Source organism: Nycticebus coucang, chromosome 13, assembly GCF_027406575.1.
Source record: "Nycticebus coucang isolate mNycCou1 chromosome 13, mNycCou1.pri, whole genome shotgun sequence".
NCBI classification, from domain to species: Eukaryota; Metazoa; Chordata; class Mammalia; order Primates; family Lorisidae; genus Nycticebus; species Nycticebus coucang.
The window spans coordinates 59,148,931-59,168,114 of NC_069792.1; the positions used below are offsets into that span (position 1 = coordinate 59,148,931).

At 37.7% G+C, this 19,184-nt stretch overlaps 1 protein-coding gene across 1 annotated transcript in view; it reads left to right on the forward strand.

Moving 5' to 3' along the window:
* Positions 1-19,184, forward strand: part of CPQ (carboxypeptidase Q) — a 509,108-nt gene that overhangs the window by 56,977 nt on the left and 432,947 nt on the right. The gene's annotated exons all lie outside the window — the stretch shown is intronic.

The window sequence follows — 19,184 nt, forward strand, 5'->3', positions numbered from 1 at the left end:
AGCTCAATCAAATCCATCTGTAGTTCTTTAGGTGCCTTGGTGATATCAACTAGATGAGGCTGAAATGCTAATTTGAGTGTCATGTCATTATTCTCAAAGTCAGTGAACCTTTCATTGTATTCTTCAATTAATAGGTCTATAACAGCTGCAGAGTCTTCAAATGATTTGTATATATCATCCGGCTCACCAGTGATCTTTTCTAACTGGGAAGAATGTTCATCCAAAATAAAAATTTCCTTTTGAAGAAGAAATGTTTTAGAAAAAGAAAGCTTCTTGCAAAATGCTTGCTTTTTTTTTTCTTTGCCCTTGCAAAGAAATAGGTTGTTTTGATTTGACATAATATTACACAGAAATGCTACACTCCTATGGAAATCTTCTTTCAATAATTCACATTGCTGATTTTTGTCTTCATAAAATTTAACTATCTGTTCTCACAGAGATAATTTTTTTGGGGAGGTAACATCTGTCCCTGTGCACATTAGAATGATAAGGCAAGTCCACACTGAATGTCTCATTGTTCATCTTTGGCATGATAATGCCATGTTGCATAAGTGCAAAGATAGTTAACAATACTATATCTCATTGCAAAGTGTCACTAAAATGGTAGTTTTAGCACAGAGATTTTTGCTGATGCAAGGTACAATGAAAAGAAATGAGAGCATCTGGAACTGTTAATACTCTTTTTTATCTGTGCAATAAACCCTTCATGTTTTCCTGTCATGGTTGGTGCACCCACCGTCTGTACAAACTCACTATATTTACCAAATTCAATCCAACTTCACTATAATTTTTCTTGAAAGTTGCTGAAGATATGTACTCATCATGTTCTGTTTGCAAGACTGCCCAAAGTGAGTAACTCTCCCTAATGAAGAAAAATCTTCTGTTATGCCCTAAATGAAGTATAAAACCTCCACCGAGCCAGTAGTATCAGTTGATTCATCCACAGCAATTAAATAATATGTATTTCCCTTTTGAAGTATTGTATGAAGTTGTTCTGTTCAGTTGAAGGCTAATTCATGCTGGTGATCAGTTATGGATCTCCTCAAAAGAGGCAGTTGTTTGTACTTTGAAACATTATCGGGGTCTAAGCATCCTAAAACTTTGACAATGCATTGTTTTGCAATTTCTGCATCACTGAATGGCTTCCCCTTTATGCTGACTATATAAGCTACTTTGTAAGTTGCTTCAGTGGCATTACTTCCAGGTCTTGCTGCTTGAAAGAATTACCATTGCTTTTGCTTTTTATCTTTTAATTTCTCCAATACAATATTTCCACCTCTCCCTCGAATTTAAAATATTTGTGTTCCTTATGAGTGCTATAATGCTGATGAGCATAGAATTTCTTTAATGTTGATATTACAGTATCACAAGCAAGCAAATCATCTCATCTTTAGCAAAAACAGGATAACATTTCAATTCTCAATCCTCATTATAAGAATCTGTTTTCTTCTTTCAGTGTTCTCTTGGTCTTCTTTGACATGAGGGACTGTTGAGTTGTACAACTATTCACAAATTCCACTTCAAACAGAAATACAATACACTGTTGTCAAAAGCTGGTATCAGACCGGCATGCTTGACCCTGATAAACTCCCTCCAAACAGCCTTGGGCAGTAGTGGCCTTAGGCAGGCAGGGGAAGTTAGAACTAAATCCTGAATGTAGCAGTAGTCGATTTAGCCTTTACGGCTTCCAATATTCTAGTTGTGCCAGTCAATTTAGGAGGATTATTTCATCGAAACTTATTTTATTCCCTTGTATTTTAATTACATTCATTAAAAAATAAAAAATATAAAAGACAAACAAAAATGTATTACTGGGATCTGATCAAACTCAAAAGCTTCTGCACAGCCAAGAACACAGTAAGTAAAGCAAGCAGACAGCCCTCAGAATGGGAGAGGATATTTGGAGGTAATGCTTATGACAAAGGTTTAATAACCAGAATCCACAGAGAACTCAAACTTATTAATAAGAAAAGAACAAGTAATCCAATTTCATTGTGGGCAAGGGACTTGAATAGAAGCTTCTCTGAAGAAGATAGGCGCATGGCCTACAGACACATGAAAAAATGCTCATCATCCTTAATCATCAGAGAAATGCAAATCAAAATCACTTTGAGATATCATCTAAATCCCGTAAGAGTGGCTCACTCAACAAAATCCCCAAACTACAGATGTTGGCGTGGATGTGGAGAGAAGGGAACACTTCTACACTGCTGGTGGGAGTGCAAGCTAATATGTCCCTTTTGGAAAGAAGAGAATACTCAGGGATCTAAAAGTAGACCTACTGTTTGATCCTGTAATTCTTCTACGAGGCATATATCCAAAAGACAAAAAATTACTTGATAACAAAGATATTTGCACCAGATTGTTCATTGCAGCTCAATTCATAATAGCCCACTCATGGAAAAAGCCCAAGTGCCCATCAACTCATGAATGGATTAATAAATTGTGGTATATGTATACCATGGAATATTATGCAGCCTTAAAAAAGATGGAGACTTTACCTCTTTTATGTTTACATGGATGGAGCTGGAACATATTCTACTTAGTAGAGTATCTCAAGAGTGGAAGAAAAAATATTCAATGTAGTCAGTACTATTATGAAACCAATTTACAATCACTCACACTTTCATATGAAGAATAGATCACAACTAAGGTCCAAGATGAAGGAGGGAAAAGGGGGGGATGAAAGGGGAAAGGGGAGGTCAGATTGAGGGAGGGTGAATGGTGTGACCACACCTATGGTGCATAATGCAAGGGTACATGTCGGATCTATTAGTATAGAGTATAAATATCTTAACACAATAATTAAGTAAACGAGATGAGGTATATGTTAACCAGTGTGATGCAAGCATTCCTAATTCTAAATGAAATCAGCACATTGTACCCCATAAATGCATTAATTTATACATGATCCATGTGTTTATGATTTAATAAAAAAAAATAAAAGGAATTGTTCTGTAAAATTGGGTTCAGTCAACAGGCCAAACTTAAGGACCCTGAAGGCCACATGTGGCCTTAAGGCTGTGGGTTCCCCATCCCTGCTTTTACAGATAGGACACTGTTTACCTCTAAAAGGTTTTATTTACAAGGCACATGGCTGTATGCAGTAGTGTTTCAGTGACACTACCTAGTTGTCTATGCCAGAAAGAGAGTTATTTGAGAATACGATACACCCCATCCTCCAAACTTGTCTTTTGCTAAGTTCTGTTGGTTTTACCTTTAAAGTACATCTAGAATCAGACCATATTTCTCAATCTCTACTACCATCTCTTAGGCAGGCTGCTTCTTGCTGGATAACTGCAATAGCTCCCAACAGGCTTTCGACATCCACTCTGGATACTCTCCAGTCTTTTCTCTGTGCTCATAAAGGCAAATCTGAGCACGCCACTCTCCCATTTAAAACCCTTGAACTACCTCCTAGGCTTCTAAAATAGAGCTCAAAATCCTACGTAGCTTACAAGGCCTTATGATTTGGCTCCTATTTATCTCCTACTTCTTCATTCTTTATTTTGCTCTCTCCTCTCTCTTCTTGTGCAGGGTTTTTCATGCACTGTCCTACGTTTATCTGCACTGCTGGTTGCCTCTGTTGCTTGGCTAACCTCCTTTTGCCATCTGGTTAAACATGACTTTCTCAGGAACACCTCTAACTTCCTCGACTCTTGGGCCCCATACTATGTCATTAATATTTCTATAGTACCACCATGCTTCCTTCAGAACACTTTAAAATCACAATTTCATCTCTGTGATTATTTGCACAATTTTAATATTTTCTCTGTCTCTAAAAATGTAAGCTCCATGAGAATAGAGAAGCACACTTACCTTATTTCTTTGCTTTATATCTGTAGTATAAGGCTAGGGCCTGCCACATCCTAAGGCTTCAATGAATTCCAGATGAATCTGTAACTGCGTGTGCTCAGCTTGTTGTTTGTAGCAGTTTGGGGGGCTTTAAGAGGCTTCTCTGGGTTGTAGAAATGTTCGTTGGTATGACTAAGTATTCCAGCTTTTGTTTCATCATGAAGACTTCAGACTGTACTCCTTCAGAGACATATGATAATACTTGCAAAACCAAAAATGTCCAATAATAAGGATGGGAGAGGATGTGGAACAATATAATTCCTACTCTATTAGCAAAAGTGTAAATTGGTATAACCACTTTGGAAAATTCTACATTCTAATTCTACAAACACTGAGGCAGGTATGGGTGGGAGTGGAGGTTAGTGGTTAGGCTAACTGATGATACTGTGGTCATAATCTCAAGCCTGGCAGAAGTTTCTCTAGTTTACTCAGAGTTGGTGTCTCTTGATGATGAAATTGAACCCTCAGCAATGGCAAATACAGATCAGCCTTGGTGAATCAGAGCTCGTGTTTTTGTGTCTATTCATTGCCTCCATCCTTGTCACCATGTTTGTTTCAGTCATACATTTATGGTGCTGGCACTGACATGCCCAACGAGAGAAGCTGGGTCATGTCAATTGACTGTTTTATTTTGTCTCCTTGGCTCTTGAATGCTTTCTCTGTGGGTTATTCTCTGTGCTAAGTCCTAACATGTCCCATAAACATCTTCACACATTGTGGCCGTTTCCGTAGACCTGTCTACAGATAGTCCTTTACTTCAGATCTTGTTCCTGATCTTTCAGCCTTTCACTTTCAAGGTCCCTGACCAATCAGGTAAGCCACGCTTCACTGTCTGTTACTCTTTACATCTTCATTAGATGCAGGCCACTTCTATTCCACATAAGAGGATGAGTAGGCACACTGCCTGGAGTTTTGCCCATTGGAAGCATTTCCGCTCTTTGTTGTCTTTTGAGGCCCTGTCTGATCAGAGGTTGTGTAGCAGCTGATCATGTTTGGGTCACACGGATACACTGAGCTGATTAGTTCATGAACTATTTTTTTTTCTCTTGCCTGGTCATTAGGGACTCTCCAGGCATCTTTTGAAGAGAAATGGATGATGTAGGCTTTGGGGTCATGCAGTTCACTTGTGCCCCCGGGCCTTGCCTTTATCCAGTCGTGGATGTATCATTTCATCTTATGACAGAATACTGCCAGGCCTGGCTGACTTGGTGAGCTGACTAACTCAGCTTATCTCTTATAGCAAGGTAACTTGATGTCCTGTGACCAAGAGTCAGTAGTATTCCAGGAGCTGATTTTTGAATAGTGTGTCATTCTTTGCTGAAGATGGCATGGCCTTGTTTCAGAACCCCAGGGAAATGCTCCTCCTATTTCTTTCTGTAAAATACATATTGTGTCTTTTCATACCACAGAAACCTCAAGAATCAAAGATTTTACCAGATCATATGGCCCAAGTAGTAGGGCTGTTTTACACCACAGCCTGGACCTGCCACAGCTCCTTGCTTTTCTGGGCTCCACTCACAGTGGCGAAGTGTATTGTTGCCCAACCAATGTAAATGGGTACTGCTTCTGATCTTCCTTATCAATGGGGATGGGAAAGAATGCATTTTCTAGCTAATTGGCTGCATATTACATACCAAATATTGTGTTGATGTGCTCTAACAAAGAAATCACATCGGGCCCAGCTGCTACAATTGTGGCTATAACCTGGTTGTTATAGAATACTACTCATTTTGTTTCTTTGATAATTAATGGGTATTGGATATTTTCGAAATCTCTTTGAGTCCGTGTTGGTAGGGTATGTGTACATGTCCACTTCACCTCAAGGGTTTCATAAATTTAATTTAAAAGTTAATCTCATTAACTTTTTAATATCTCCTACAACTGTAGTTGTATCCTTTTTTATTCCTAATACTATGTTTGCCCTCTTTCTATTTTTCTCATTCACTTTGCCAGAGGTATGCCAATATTATTAGTTTTTGCAAAGAACCAATATTTGGCTTTGTTGTCTCCTTCTATTGTGTCTTTGCTTTCTGTTTTATTAGTTTCTTTCTTTTGTCTTTTTTTTCTTTTTCTAATTTTAAAGTTGAACCCTTAGCTCATTTGTTTTTCCATGTTTCTTATTTCTTGTTACAAGTATTTAAGGCTTCAAATCAGTATTTAAGGCTATACATTTTTTTTCCTTTGGATTGTTAAACTGTATGTATTTAAAATTGTAAATGGCTATAAATCTATCTTTAGCTGCATCCCACAAGTTTTGATTAGTAATACTTTTAAATTGGCATTTTCTAATTTTTATTCTTTTGTAACCCATCGGCAATTTAAAAGTATGTTTTTAAATTTTTTAATGTATAATTTTCTTTGATAGTTCTTTTGCTATTGATTATTGACCAGATAATATAGTGCATGAGATACAGATTTTCTGAAATTTGTTGAGATCTATATTATGTTCTGAGATATGGTTAATTTTCATAAATAATGTGTACTTAAAATAATGTATCTTCTCAAGTTGTTAGGTGTGTTGCTTCATAGATATACATTAAATCAACTTGTTGTGTTGTTCATTTTTTTATGTCATTGATTTGTTGTTTCATATGTCAGTTACTGAGAAGGTATGTTAAAATCTTGCATTATTATGTAGATTTGTCCATTTCTCTGTAGTCCAAACAGTTTTTGCTTTATATATTAATTATTAAATCTATATTATTAAGTGTGTGTATATATATATATATACAGGCACATATATATGTGTGTATGTAAAATTGTTATATCTTCTTGGTGAATTGAAACTTTTATGTAGTGATCCCTCATATGTCCAGTAATCCTTTCGCTTTTAAATCTGTTTTGTCTGATATTAGTAAAACTTTACCAGTTTTCAAATTAGTGTTTTCTTGATTTTTTCCATAAATTTTACATTAAATTTTTGTATGTTAAGTCTTAGATGTAATCCTTCAGATTTGTATTTTACTTTTTAATCCAATCTGAGAATATTTGTCTTTTAACCAGATAATTGAAACCATTTACGTGACTGTGTGATTAATATTATATTTGGATTCATTCTTGTAATGGTTTGGACTGAACTGTTTACATGGATTGTTTCACATCCCTTGGTTGAAGGATGTTCCAATCACTAAATAACACCATCACTCACCATAGCCTATTGTATTGGACTGTCCCTATGGCCCCCAACAAGATAGTGATTTGTGATTAAATGGCACTATAGAAGAATGCAGGAACTTGAGATAGTTAGCAGGGTAAAGAGCAGTTTCAGTGAGGGAGAATTTCACTATCATCTTATATTTAAAGGACGCAATATGCTTGTTAAAGCAGGATTAAAACATGAGCAGCAAATGATAGAACCAGGATAAATGAGTAGAATAATACTTTATTCATTTTTTATGTTATATGCCAGAAAATTGCTGAATATAACTGAGGGATGTGTTTATTATCCTTATTTTATAGTTGAGGAAACTGAGGATTGGAGAGATTAAAGAAGGTACTTAGGGTTAAACAATTACTAAGTGGCATAATTGGGAAAATTACTCAATTCAATGTGACTCTAAAACCCTTGGCCTTTTTTTTTTTAGGATATAAAAGTATAAGTTTATTTTATATTAGAGAGAAGGAGGAGAGTGGGGAAATGAGATGAGAAAGAGAGAGAGAGAAGGGAGCAGAGAGCAGGCAGTGGGAGAGGGGAAGATGCTGTGGGGGAGGGATGAGAGAAAATGAGTGAGACAACAGCGGGGCATCCCAAAGAAAGACAGGAAGAATGCTCACCACGCCTACTCTTTTTACTAAATTATATCACAAGGAGGTGAACTGGTAAATACAAAGTAAAGGAAGAAAGTTTTTATAACTAAATTGGTTAAAAATGTAATGAGCTATCATTTGAGGCAGCGAGCAACCTATCAGTTGTAAACTGAGATAATGTCATCATATATCAAGACTATTATAGTCAGAATTTTACTTTGAGCGGGAAGTTGTACTTTAGAACAGATGTTTAGATTAGGTGACCATTAAGGTCTATTTCAATTTCCATCAGCATCTTGAAACTATGCCAGAGCATAACGAGTGTGTGCTTTTCAAATGTCTGTCTGCTTTCTGGAACCAGCCTCACAGCGAGCTTGTCCTTTCTTCACTCTGCCTCCTGAACTCCCTGCCGTGTTACATAATTTGCACTACACTGCAGTGCTATTTGATGATAATTTGATGGAAGTCTACTTGGCCTGTTTACATGGGAGAAACACAGTCATGTGTGTTTAACAAAATGGAAGCATGAGTGCCGCATAAGGTTTGTTAATTTGAAATGTTGGAGCCAGGAAATACAAAAGCTGAGAGATTCATTCAATAGCATATTAATATGTTAAAACCCTTAACAGTAAATTCATTACAAAATACAAATAACAAATTAAAAATATAATATTATTTATAGATATGAGATATAGAGAGCTTTTAGTAAGTAGTATTCACTGGGGGGCAGGGAATTTATTGTACTTTGCGTCTTGCTTTGTTGACATATTCCATCTTGTAAAGGCTAAGAACCCATAAGGAAAAAAATTTAACTTCTGTCAGTGGCAGTCTCATCAAGCTGGCCCTTGTGTAGACTCTGCTTCTGTCCATTTCTTTTCTTTATCCTCACTGCTGCTCCTTCAGTAACCATTTCCCTTTTTTATAAAGCTTCACCAAAAGCATATTTCTTCCAGAAGCTTCCATTGACCTGTGCCTGTCCCTGTACTCTCCATTTCCGGGTACCCAGTAGTGGCAGCGGAAGTATACAAAGGATTTTATACACTCTTTACTTTTGTTTTGAGTAGTTCCTTTAAATCTCGTAAAAGCAATTTCACAAGTGCTTCCCGTAATATTTTTCTGAGGTGGGTAGGAAAGATCTCATTATAGCCTTTTGACACATGAAGAAACTGAGAACTAAGGAGGTTGTGAATTACTAAATAGTTAGAGATAGAATTTTAGCATCTTTTAGTTCCACAGTGATACCAGCCAAATGTTGTGTTTCAGAATATTTCCCATGGGTTCCTGACTCTTAGATTTTAAATTATATGATGTGGCTGAGACCTGGGATTTGGTGTACTTACAATTGACTTGGCTTGTTATTTGAATGGGCTGAGCAAGTGCTACCTAATGCATAGAGAGAATGGATATTAAATTGCTACTAGAATGTGAATAAACTACTACTGAGATAAATGTGCTTAAGCTGAGTATGTGACACCAAAAAATACTGAAGAAAAATTCTTGTTTTCAGAAATTAGCCATGTGTCTCTATAGATTAGATATTCTGATTTTATCCAGTTGTCCCTGTTGTGCCCAAGTCGCGGGATCCCCCACATAAATCACCTGGAGACCAAGTCCAATGCAAAAGCAAGAGGTTGTTTATTTACAAGCTCAAGCCTGGGCTCCCTAGTCCTGGCACAGCAGGAGAGCAGAGAAACCCTGATCTCAAAAAGGACGGAGATTTTTAAGGGTACAGAAAGGAAAAAAAAGGGAGGAGGTGAGGTGAGCTGCTGGGGTGAGCAGATAGAAGGTCTTGGGGATTGAGCACTTGTCCTTGGCTGTCTGGGAGAGTGTTATTATCTCTTGGAGCAGACATTGTGCAAGGGCTCAGATCGTGGGGCAAGGACGGGGGGCGGAGGAGGGAGCAGGTTGCCTACGCCTTTGGTATGCAGCTGCAAAATGAAGACTGAGGGACAAGATGAAGTTAGTTTTAACAAAATGGAGTTAACTTGGTCCTTACATCCCCAAGTTAACTGTGGTTTGTTTTGGGCAGTAGGGCTGTATAGCATAAAGATTACTGAGGATTATTTAGAAGCTCACCATTCCAATTCTGGAATGTCTCAGGATTAGAGACATTAAACACTTATTTTCTTGGCCTGAGTGTCCTTGTATAACACTTGAGTGGCTTGCACCACATCAGTGATTCTCAGAATATGGTCTTTGGTCACAGGGTCTAGAATCACCATGGGATTCCCGAACTCTGCCCACATCTACTGAATTGGAATCTCTGGGAGTGGCACATACATACTTGCCTTTGAGTAAAGCTTGAGTTCCTCTGTATGAGGTGATCTCTAGGATTTTTTCTCCTTCTGATGTCCTATGGTACTTCGAGTGAGAAAGACAAAGACAGCAATTACTGATTTCATTTCAGCAAACTTCTTTGCTCTTCTTTGGTGTCAGATCCTCCAGTGGTTGTAAATTTGCTTCAGATCAACTATTTTTTTTTTTTTTTATTGTTGGGGATTCATTGAGGGTACAATAAGCCAGTTACACTGATTGCAATTGTTAGGTAAAGTCCCTCTTGCAATCATGTCTTGCCCCCATAAAGTGTGACACACACTAAGGCCCCACCCCCATCCCTCTTTCTGCTTCCCCCCCCATAACCTTAATTGTCATTAATTGTCCTCATATCAAGATTGAGTACATAGGATTCATGCTTCTCCATTCTTGTGATGCTTTACTAAGAATAATGTCTTCCACTTCCATCCAGGTTAATACGAAGGATGTAAAGTCTCCATTTTTTTTAATGGCTGAATAGTATTCCATGGTATACATACACCACAGCTTGTTAATCCATTCCTGGGTTGGTGGGCATTTAGGCTCTTTCCACATTTTGGCGATTGTAAATTGAGCTGCAATAAACAGTCTAGTACAAGTGTCCTTATGATAAAAGGATTTTTTTCCTTCTGGGTAGATGCCCAGTAATGGGATTGCAGGATCGAATGGGAGGTCTAGGTTGAGTGCTTTGAGGTTTCTCCATACTTCCTTCCAGAAAGGTTGTACTAGTTTGCAGTCCCACCAGCAGTGTAAAAGTGTTCCCTTCTCTCCACATCCACGCCAGCATCTGCAGTTTTGAGATTTTGTGATGTGGGCCATTCTCACTGGGGTTAGATGATATCTCAGGGATGTTTTGATTTGCATTTCTCTAATATATAGAGATGATGAACATTTTTTCATGTGTTTGCTGGCCATTCGTCTGTCGTCTTTAGAGAAAGTTCTATTCATGTCTCTTGCCCATTGATATAAGGGATTGTTGGCTTTTTTCATGTGGATTAATTTGAGTTCTCTATAGATCCTGGTTATCAAGCTTTTGTCTGATTGAAAATATGCAAATATCCTTTCCCATTGTGTGGGTTGTCTCTTTGCTTTGGTTATTGTCTCCTTAGCTGTACAGAAGCTTTTCAGTTTAATGAAGTCCCATTTGTTTACTTTTGTTGTTGTTGCAATTGCCATGGCAGTCTTCTTCATGAAGTCTTCCCCCAGGCCAATATCTTCCAGTGTTTTTCCTATGCTTTCTTTGAGGATTTTTATTGTTTCATGCCTTAAATTTAAGTCTTTAATCCATCTTGAGTCAATTTTTGTGAGTGGGGAAAGGTGTGGGTCCAGTTTCAGTCTTTTACATGTAGACATCCAGTTCTCCCAACACCATTTATTGAATAGGGAGTCTTTCCCCCAAGGTAAATTCTTGTTTGGTTTATCGAAGATTAGGTGGTTGTAAGATGTTAGTTTCATTTCTTGGTGTTCAATTTGATTCCAAGTGTCTGTGTCTCTGTTTTTGTGCCAGTACCATGCTGTCTTGAGCACTAAGGCTTTGTAGTACAGACTAAAATCTGGTATGCTGATGCCCCCAGCTTTATTTTTATTACTAAGAACTGCCTTAGCTATACGGGGTTTTTTTCTGGTTCCATACAAAACGCAGAATCATTTTTTCCAAATCTTGAAAGTATGATGTAGGTACTTTGATAGGAATGGCATTGAATAGGTAGATTGCTTTGGGAAGTATAGACATTTTAACAATGTTGATTCTTTCAATCCATGAGCATGGTATGTTCTTCCATTTGTTAATATCCTCTGCTATTTCCTTTCTGAGGATTTCATAGTTTTCTTTATAGAGGTCCTTCACCTCCTTCGTTAGGTATATTCCTAGGTATTTCATTTTCTTTGAAACTATGGTGAAGGGAGTTGTGTCCTTAATTAGCTTCTCATCTTGACTGTTATTGGTGTATACAAAGGCTACTGACTTGTGGACATTGATTTTATATCCTGAAACATTACTGTATTTTTTGATGACTTCTAGGAGTCTTGTGGTTGAGTCTTTGGGGTTCTCTAAGTATAAGATCATGTCGTCAGCAAAGAGGGAGAGTTTGACCTCCTCTGCTCCCATTTGGACTCCCTTTATTTCCTTGTCTTGCCTAATCGTATTGGCTAGAACTTCCAGCACTACGTTGAATAGTAAAGGTGACAGAGGACAACCTTGTCTGGTTCCGGTTCTAAGAGGAAAAGCTTTCAGTTTTACTCTGTTCAGTAAAATATTGGCTGTGGGTTTGTCATAGATAGCTTCAATCAGTTTTAGAAATGTGCCACCTATGCCTATACTCTTCAGTGTTCTAATTAGAAAAGGATGCTGGATTTTATCAAATGCTTTTTCTGCATCTATTGAGAGGATCATGTGATCTTTATTTTTGCCTCTGTTAATATGGTGGATAACGTTTATGGACTTGCGTATGTTAAACCAGCCTTGCATCCCTGGGATGAAGCCTACTTGATCATGATGAATGACTTTTTTGATGATAAGCTGTAATCTATTGGCTAGGATTTTGTTGAGAATTTTTGCGTCTATATTCATGAGTGAGATTGGTCTGAAATTCTCCTTTTTGTTTGGGTCTTTTCCTGGTTTTGGTATCAGGGTGATGTTTGCTTCATAGAATGTGTTGGGGAAGATTCCTTCTTCCTCAATTTTTTGGAATAATTTCTGCAGTACAGGAATAAGCTCTTCCTTGAAGGTTTGATAGAATTCTGGAGTGAAGCCATCTGGACCAGGGCATTTTTTGGTTGGAAGATTTTTTATTGTTTCTTTGATCTCAGTGCTTGAAATTGGTCTGTTCAGGAGCTCTATTTCTTCCTGGCTGAGTCTAGGGAGAGGGTGTGATTCCAAATATTGATCCATTTCTTTCACATTGTCAAATTTCTGGGGATAGAGTTTCTGGTAGTATTCAGAGATGATCTCTTGTATCTCTGTGGGATCAGTTGTTATTTCCCCTTTATCATTTCTGATTGAGGTTACTAGAGATTTTACTTTTCTATTTCTAGTTAGTCTGGCCAATGGTTTATCTATTTTATTTATTTTTTCAAAAAACCAACTCCTTGTTTCATTAATTTTCTGAATGATTCTTTTGTTTTCAATTTCATTGATCTCTGATTTGATTTTGGATATTTCTTTTCTTCTACTGAGTTTAGGCTTAGATTGTTCTTCTTTTTGCAATTCCATAAGATCTCTTGTGAGATTGTTGATGTGCTCTCTTTCTGTTTTTCGAATGTAGGCATCTAAAGCGATGAATTTTCCTCTCAAAACTGCTTTTGCAGTATCCCACAGGTTTTGGTAGCTTGTGTCTTCATTGTTGTTATGCTCAGGGAAGTTAATGATTTCCTGTTTTATTTCTTCCTTCACCCATCTGTTATTCAACAGAAGATTGTTTAGTTTCCATGCCTTTGGGTGGGGTCGAGCATTTTTGTTAGAGTTGAGTTCCACCTTTAGTGCCTTATGGTCTGAGAAGATACAAGGTAAAATTTCAATTCTTTTGATTCTGTTGATATTTGTTTTGTGTCCCAGGATATGATCAATTTTGGAGAATGTTCCATGGGGTGATGAGAAGAATGTATATTCTTTGTCTTTGGGGTGGAGTGTTCTATATGCGTCTATCAAGCATAGTTGGTCTAAGGTCTCATTTAAATCTCTTATATCTTTGTTTAATTTCTGTTTAGAGGATCTGTCCAGCTCTGTAAGAGGTGTGTTAAAGTCCCCTGTTATGATGGTATTATCAGATATCATATTGCTCAGACTGAGTAAGGTCTGCTTCAAGAATCTGGGAGCATTTAAATTGGGTGCATAAATATTTAGAATTGAAATGTCTTCTTGTTGTAGTTTTCCCTTGACCAATATAAAGTGACCATCTTTGTCTTTTTTGACTTTAGTTGCTTTAAATCCACATGTATCTGAAAATAAGATTGCAACTCCTCTTTTCTTCTGAATTCCATTTGCCTGAAAAATTGTCTTCCAACCCTTGACTCGGAGCTTGAATTTGTCTTTTGAAGCCAGGTGTGTTTCTTGCAGACAGCAAATGGATGGCTTGTGTTTTTTAATCCAGTCAGCCAAACTATGTCTCTTCAGTGGGGAATTCAAGCCATTAACATTTATGGAGATAATTGATAAGTGTGGTAGTATTCTATTCGTCTTATTTGGTGAGAGTCCATTGCTTAGTTTTATCTTTTGCATCAGTGTGGAGGTTAGGTTCTGTCCTTTGATTTCTGAGTTCTTACTTTGCTGCTGATCCATTGTGGTGGTCAGTGTGCAGAACAGGTTGAATTATTTCCTGTAGAGCTGGTCTTGTTGTGGCGAATTTCCTCAATGTTTGTATATCCGTAAATGATTTGATTTCTCAGTCAATTTTGAAGCTTAGCTTAGCAGGGTACAGAATTCTGTGCTGAAAATTGTTCTGTTTAAGTAGATTAAAGGTAGATGACTATTGTCTTCTTGCTTGGAAAGTTTCATTAGAGAAGTCTGTGGTCACTCTGATGGATTTGCCCTTGTAGGTCAACTGGCGCTTACTCCTGGCAGCTTGCAGAATCTTTTCTTTTGTCTTGACTTTGGACAGGTTCATCACAATGTGTCTTGGAGAAGCTCGGTTAGAGTTGAGGCAACCTGGGGTCCGATGTCCCTCTGAAAGCAGTGTGTCAGAATCTTTGGTGATGTTTGGGAAATTTTCTTTTATAATATTCTCTAGTATGGCTTCCATTCCTCTGGGGCATTCTTCTTCCCCTTCTGGAATTCCTATAACTCGTATGTTGGAACGCTTCATAAAGTCCCATAATTTTGACAGTGAACGTTCTGCTTTCTCTCTCTTCTTTTCTGCCTCTTTTACTATCTGAGTTATCTCAAAAACTTTGTCTTCTACCTCTGAAATTCTTTCTTCTGCATGGTCTAACCTGTTGCTGATACTTTCCATTGCATCTTTAAGTTCCCTGATTGACTGTTTCATTTCCTTCAGCTCTGCTATATCCTTTTTATATTCTTCATATCGTTCATCTCTGATTTGATTCTGTTTTTGGATTTCCTTTTGGTTATTTTCCACTTTATTAGCAGTTTCTTTCATTGTTTCCATCATTTCTTTCATTGTTTTCAACATGTGTATTCTAAATTCCCTTTCTGTCATTCCTAACATTTCTGTATAGGTGGCATCCTCTGCAGTAGCTACCTCATGGTCCCTTGGCGGGGTTGTTCTGGACTGGTTCTTCATGTTGCCTGGAGTTTTCTGCTGATTCTTCCTCATGAGTGATTTCTTTTATCTGTTTCCTTGCCCTAATTTTCCTTTCACTTCCTCTTGCTCTTTAAGTTCTTGTGCCTGTGGACTAAGGGTTACAGGACCAGAAGGGTGAGAAGGTTGAGGAGCAAAAAAGGGATGAAAGAAAGGAGGACCGAGTGATAAGAAAAAAAAGAAAGATAGAGAAAGGAGAGGGGGTGGGGATAAGGAATATTGACAAAAAGAAGAGAGGTACAGAAAGAGGGAGACAGGGCAATATAGGTGTACAGTAGGGTACTTTGACACAACCTTAAAAAACCCCACCTCTGGGAGTGCCCAGTTGGGTGGTTCCCTTGAGGTCAGCAGCTCTTTGCTAACCTGATCAGACACAGTACCCCACCTCCACCAAGTAGAGAGGAAAGACAAAAATGCTATAAATCAAACCAAAACAAGCAAACCGAAAACTTTACGGGGATACAATTGGGTGAAAAACCAAATGATAGCAGTAGAAACACTAGCAAAAATGAAGTTGTAGTTATTAAAAAAGGCAGCAATGGGAAATTATAATTAAACTAGAAAAGTTGAGAAAGAAAAAGGGATCTGTATGGAAAAGATTGAAATTAAAAAACAAAAGAACATCAACAACGTCAAAATAAACAAAGAAAAAGAAAAAACCAAACAAAAAAAAAGAAAAAAATACACAACCAAAAACAAAGCAGTTTTATACGTTATTGAATATTGTCTGGGCAACACGTGGTCTTCTGGGGTATGAGATGTTAGTCACAGTTCTGATACCACTGGAGGCTGCTGATTTCTCAAACCCCAGCAGGTAGATACCCTAAATCTCTCTTCAGCCCCCTTAAAAGGCACTTTGAACTTGTAAACTTGCTGAGCAGAAGCTTTCTCAGCTTTCTCGCTGGAATCACTGCTGAAGTGGCTATCCGCTTACCCAGTGTGCCAAAACCAGTCTCACTCTGCCCCTGAGGGTTAGGGCTGCAAGGCGGCTCAGACCCCACCCTTAGGCTACTTGGTTGCTGGGTTACCAGCTCCCACCCGTTTCTAGCTCTGCGACCCTGAGGGTGGAGCTTGCCGGGGCAGATCACTGGCAATGGTTCCGTGTGACCCACCGCCAAACACTATTAGCTCCGTCTGGCTCAGTGGTTCAGACTGGGGCCCTAGACAACGGCCAAAGTTCTCCGCACTCCCGCTCAGGCCTTCCCCAGGGCAGTTCAACTCAGTGCCAAGCCCAAGGACATCATAACAGTTCACAGGTAAGGCCTTTCTGGTTTGCAGTCTCACTGCTACTGAACTTACAGTTGTGGGCGGGTTTAGACGGATTGAACACACGCCACCACTTGCCGGTTTTCCACTGTTTTAGTCCTCCTCTTGGGGTCCAGAAGTCTCTCGCTGACTCCCTGTATCCTCATAGGAGTGATGATAGGCAGTTCCCACCAGCCAGAGATGCCTGGAATCCTATCTCCCCAGACTCACGGTGCCCAGATGCAAGGAAGCTGTTACTCGGCTGCCATCTTGCTCCGCCTCCCAGATCAACTATTAACATGTGATAACCATAGTGTTTTCATTTTGGTTCTCTTTCTTTCCTTCATTACTACAGTAATTTTCAATCTCTTCTCATTCATTCATATCCTATGCTCTCATTAAGAACTTTTTATTTTTGTTTTTGTCTAAAAATCAGGGGCGGTGCCTGTGGCTCAAAGGAGTAGGGTGCTGGCCCCATATACTGGAGGTGGTAGATTCAAACCTGGCCCTGGCTGAAAACTGCAAAAAATAAAAAAATAAATAAATAAAAATAAAAATAATAATAATAATAAATAAATACAAAAATAGCAGACACAAATTAATCCCTCAGACAATTGCTATTTCTTTACAACAAGATATATAAAAAAATCCTTAATTTCTCAGTATGGCTGACAAGATCTTCCCAAGAACTATTTCATATTTTGTCTTTGTAGTTTTATCTCCCAAATTTTCACCGTCAACCATCCAGGAATCTTTAGTTCTCAAACTAGTTTAGATAGCTAATTACCTAGTGTCATCTTGTTTCGTTTTTTTTTTTTTAATATAAAATAGGATTTTACTTCATATTTTTTACTTTGTTGCATGATTCAGAGACAATCTTATTTATAGAAAATACGCCAAGATGATAAATATTTAGATCATAAGCTTTCATTAGTAAAACAAGCACTAGATTTAGTTTGGTTCTTTCTGACTTTTTATTTAATATTTTTTATATCTTTTTAAAATGTTTGCTACCTCTTTCTGTTAAAAAGTGAAAAAAAATCCCAAAGAAATATTTGTGTAGGAATAACTTAAAATTAAGAAAATTCTCTGCATTATTTAAAGAAAAGCAGATTTGCAACGGATTGCAACAGCTTGCCATGATAAGATTTAAACTGTAAAATACCTTGATTTAGTGTATGTAACAGTAGGGTTCTCTGTGAACACTGTTGATGTTCAATAATTGATATTACATGAAAGTCTTGTTTTGGCTGAGGTATTTCTTCCTCAAGAACATTTTTCCCTTTACCTTATTTTGTAGGACCAAGAACACAGGATCTTATATGCTTCCATTTAACAATGACAGACTGGCCGGTGATCTGGCTTCTCTTACAGCTCTGCTAAATAATTCAACTCTGGCAAAGAGCAGGCAAGAACAGTTCATATATTGAGAGTGATAGGATGATGGCTATTTGAAAAGCTTGGACTACCTTTTTGGATTAATAGAGTTGTGCCTGTCCCAAATCTGGGTTGGGGCCAATACTTTGAAATCTCAGTGAGCAAGGATTAGAAGTCAAGAATTCACCATTTTTCATTGTTCTCTTAAATGATTTGTCAGTCCACAACAAAGTTCTTCTAAGGCTGAATATAAGTGAGGGGGAAGAGTCTTACAGCTTGGACAGGAAGCTCTTCCATCAGCTTAGGACTCTGCTTGTGGAAAAGCCTGGCAAAGAACTTAAGAATCAGGGAAATGCAAGGATGCAGAAGTGAACAAAGTATTATAGTGCTGGGTGCTGGCTCAGGCGTGAGGAAACAGGCACTTTACACTGTTGGTGAGGAGGACAGAAGTGTAAATTGGTGCAGTTTCTGGAGTGCAGTTTTGCAATGTATATTAAAAATCTTAAAGGTATTGATACTTTCTTTACTTGCTGATTCCACTTCTAAGAATTTTACTTAATGAGATAATCTGACAAGATTAAATACATATAAAGATATTTAAATAAATATAAAGATATTATTTAGAATCAAGCTAAAAGTCCCCCCAAAGGGAACTGATTAAACAAATTAATTAATGTATACAAAGGACAATTACGCAGGCATTCAAATATTGATGTAGTGATACGTTTATAGAAAAAGGAAGAAGTACGTGATATATTGTCAAATTTAAAAAGATATGAAGCTATATGTAGATTATGATTAATTTTAGTAATTATATATTTTACTGTTATGTATTGTATACATATATACATATAAAGCAATTACTAGAAGTTAGAGTTTTTCTTTTAGTTTACCTTGATATTACAGATTTTCTACAGATAACATATAATACTCTAATTATAAAGAAATATTTTTTTCAAAATTATTAGAAAAAATAATTACATAGAAAAACTAATTCTTGGCCAGGGCAGTGGCTCATGCCTGTAATCCTAGCACACTGGGAGGCCAAGGCGGGTGGATTGCCTGAGCTCACAGGTTTGAAACCAGCCTAAGCCAGAGCAAGACCTCATCCTCTAAAAATAGCCAGGCGTTGTGGTGGGTGCCTGTCGTCCCAGCTGCCTGGCAGGCTGAGGCAAAAGAATCACTTGGGCCCAAGAGTTTGAGGTTGCTGTGAGCTATGATGCCACAGTGCTCTACCAAGGGTGACAAAGTGACACACTGTCTCAAAAAAAAAAAGAAAAGAAAAGAAAGAAAAAGAAAAGAAAAGAGAAAGAAAAATGAATTCTTTCAGATTGATATTCTCCAGATTGAATGAAGTCCTGGAAACACACTACATTCATATGCATTAGCAAA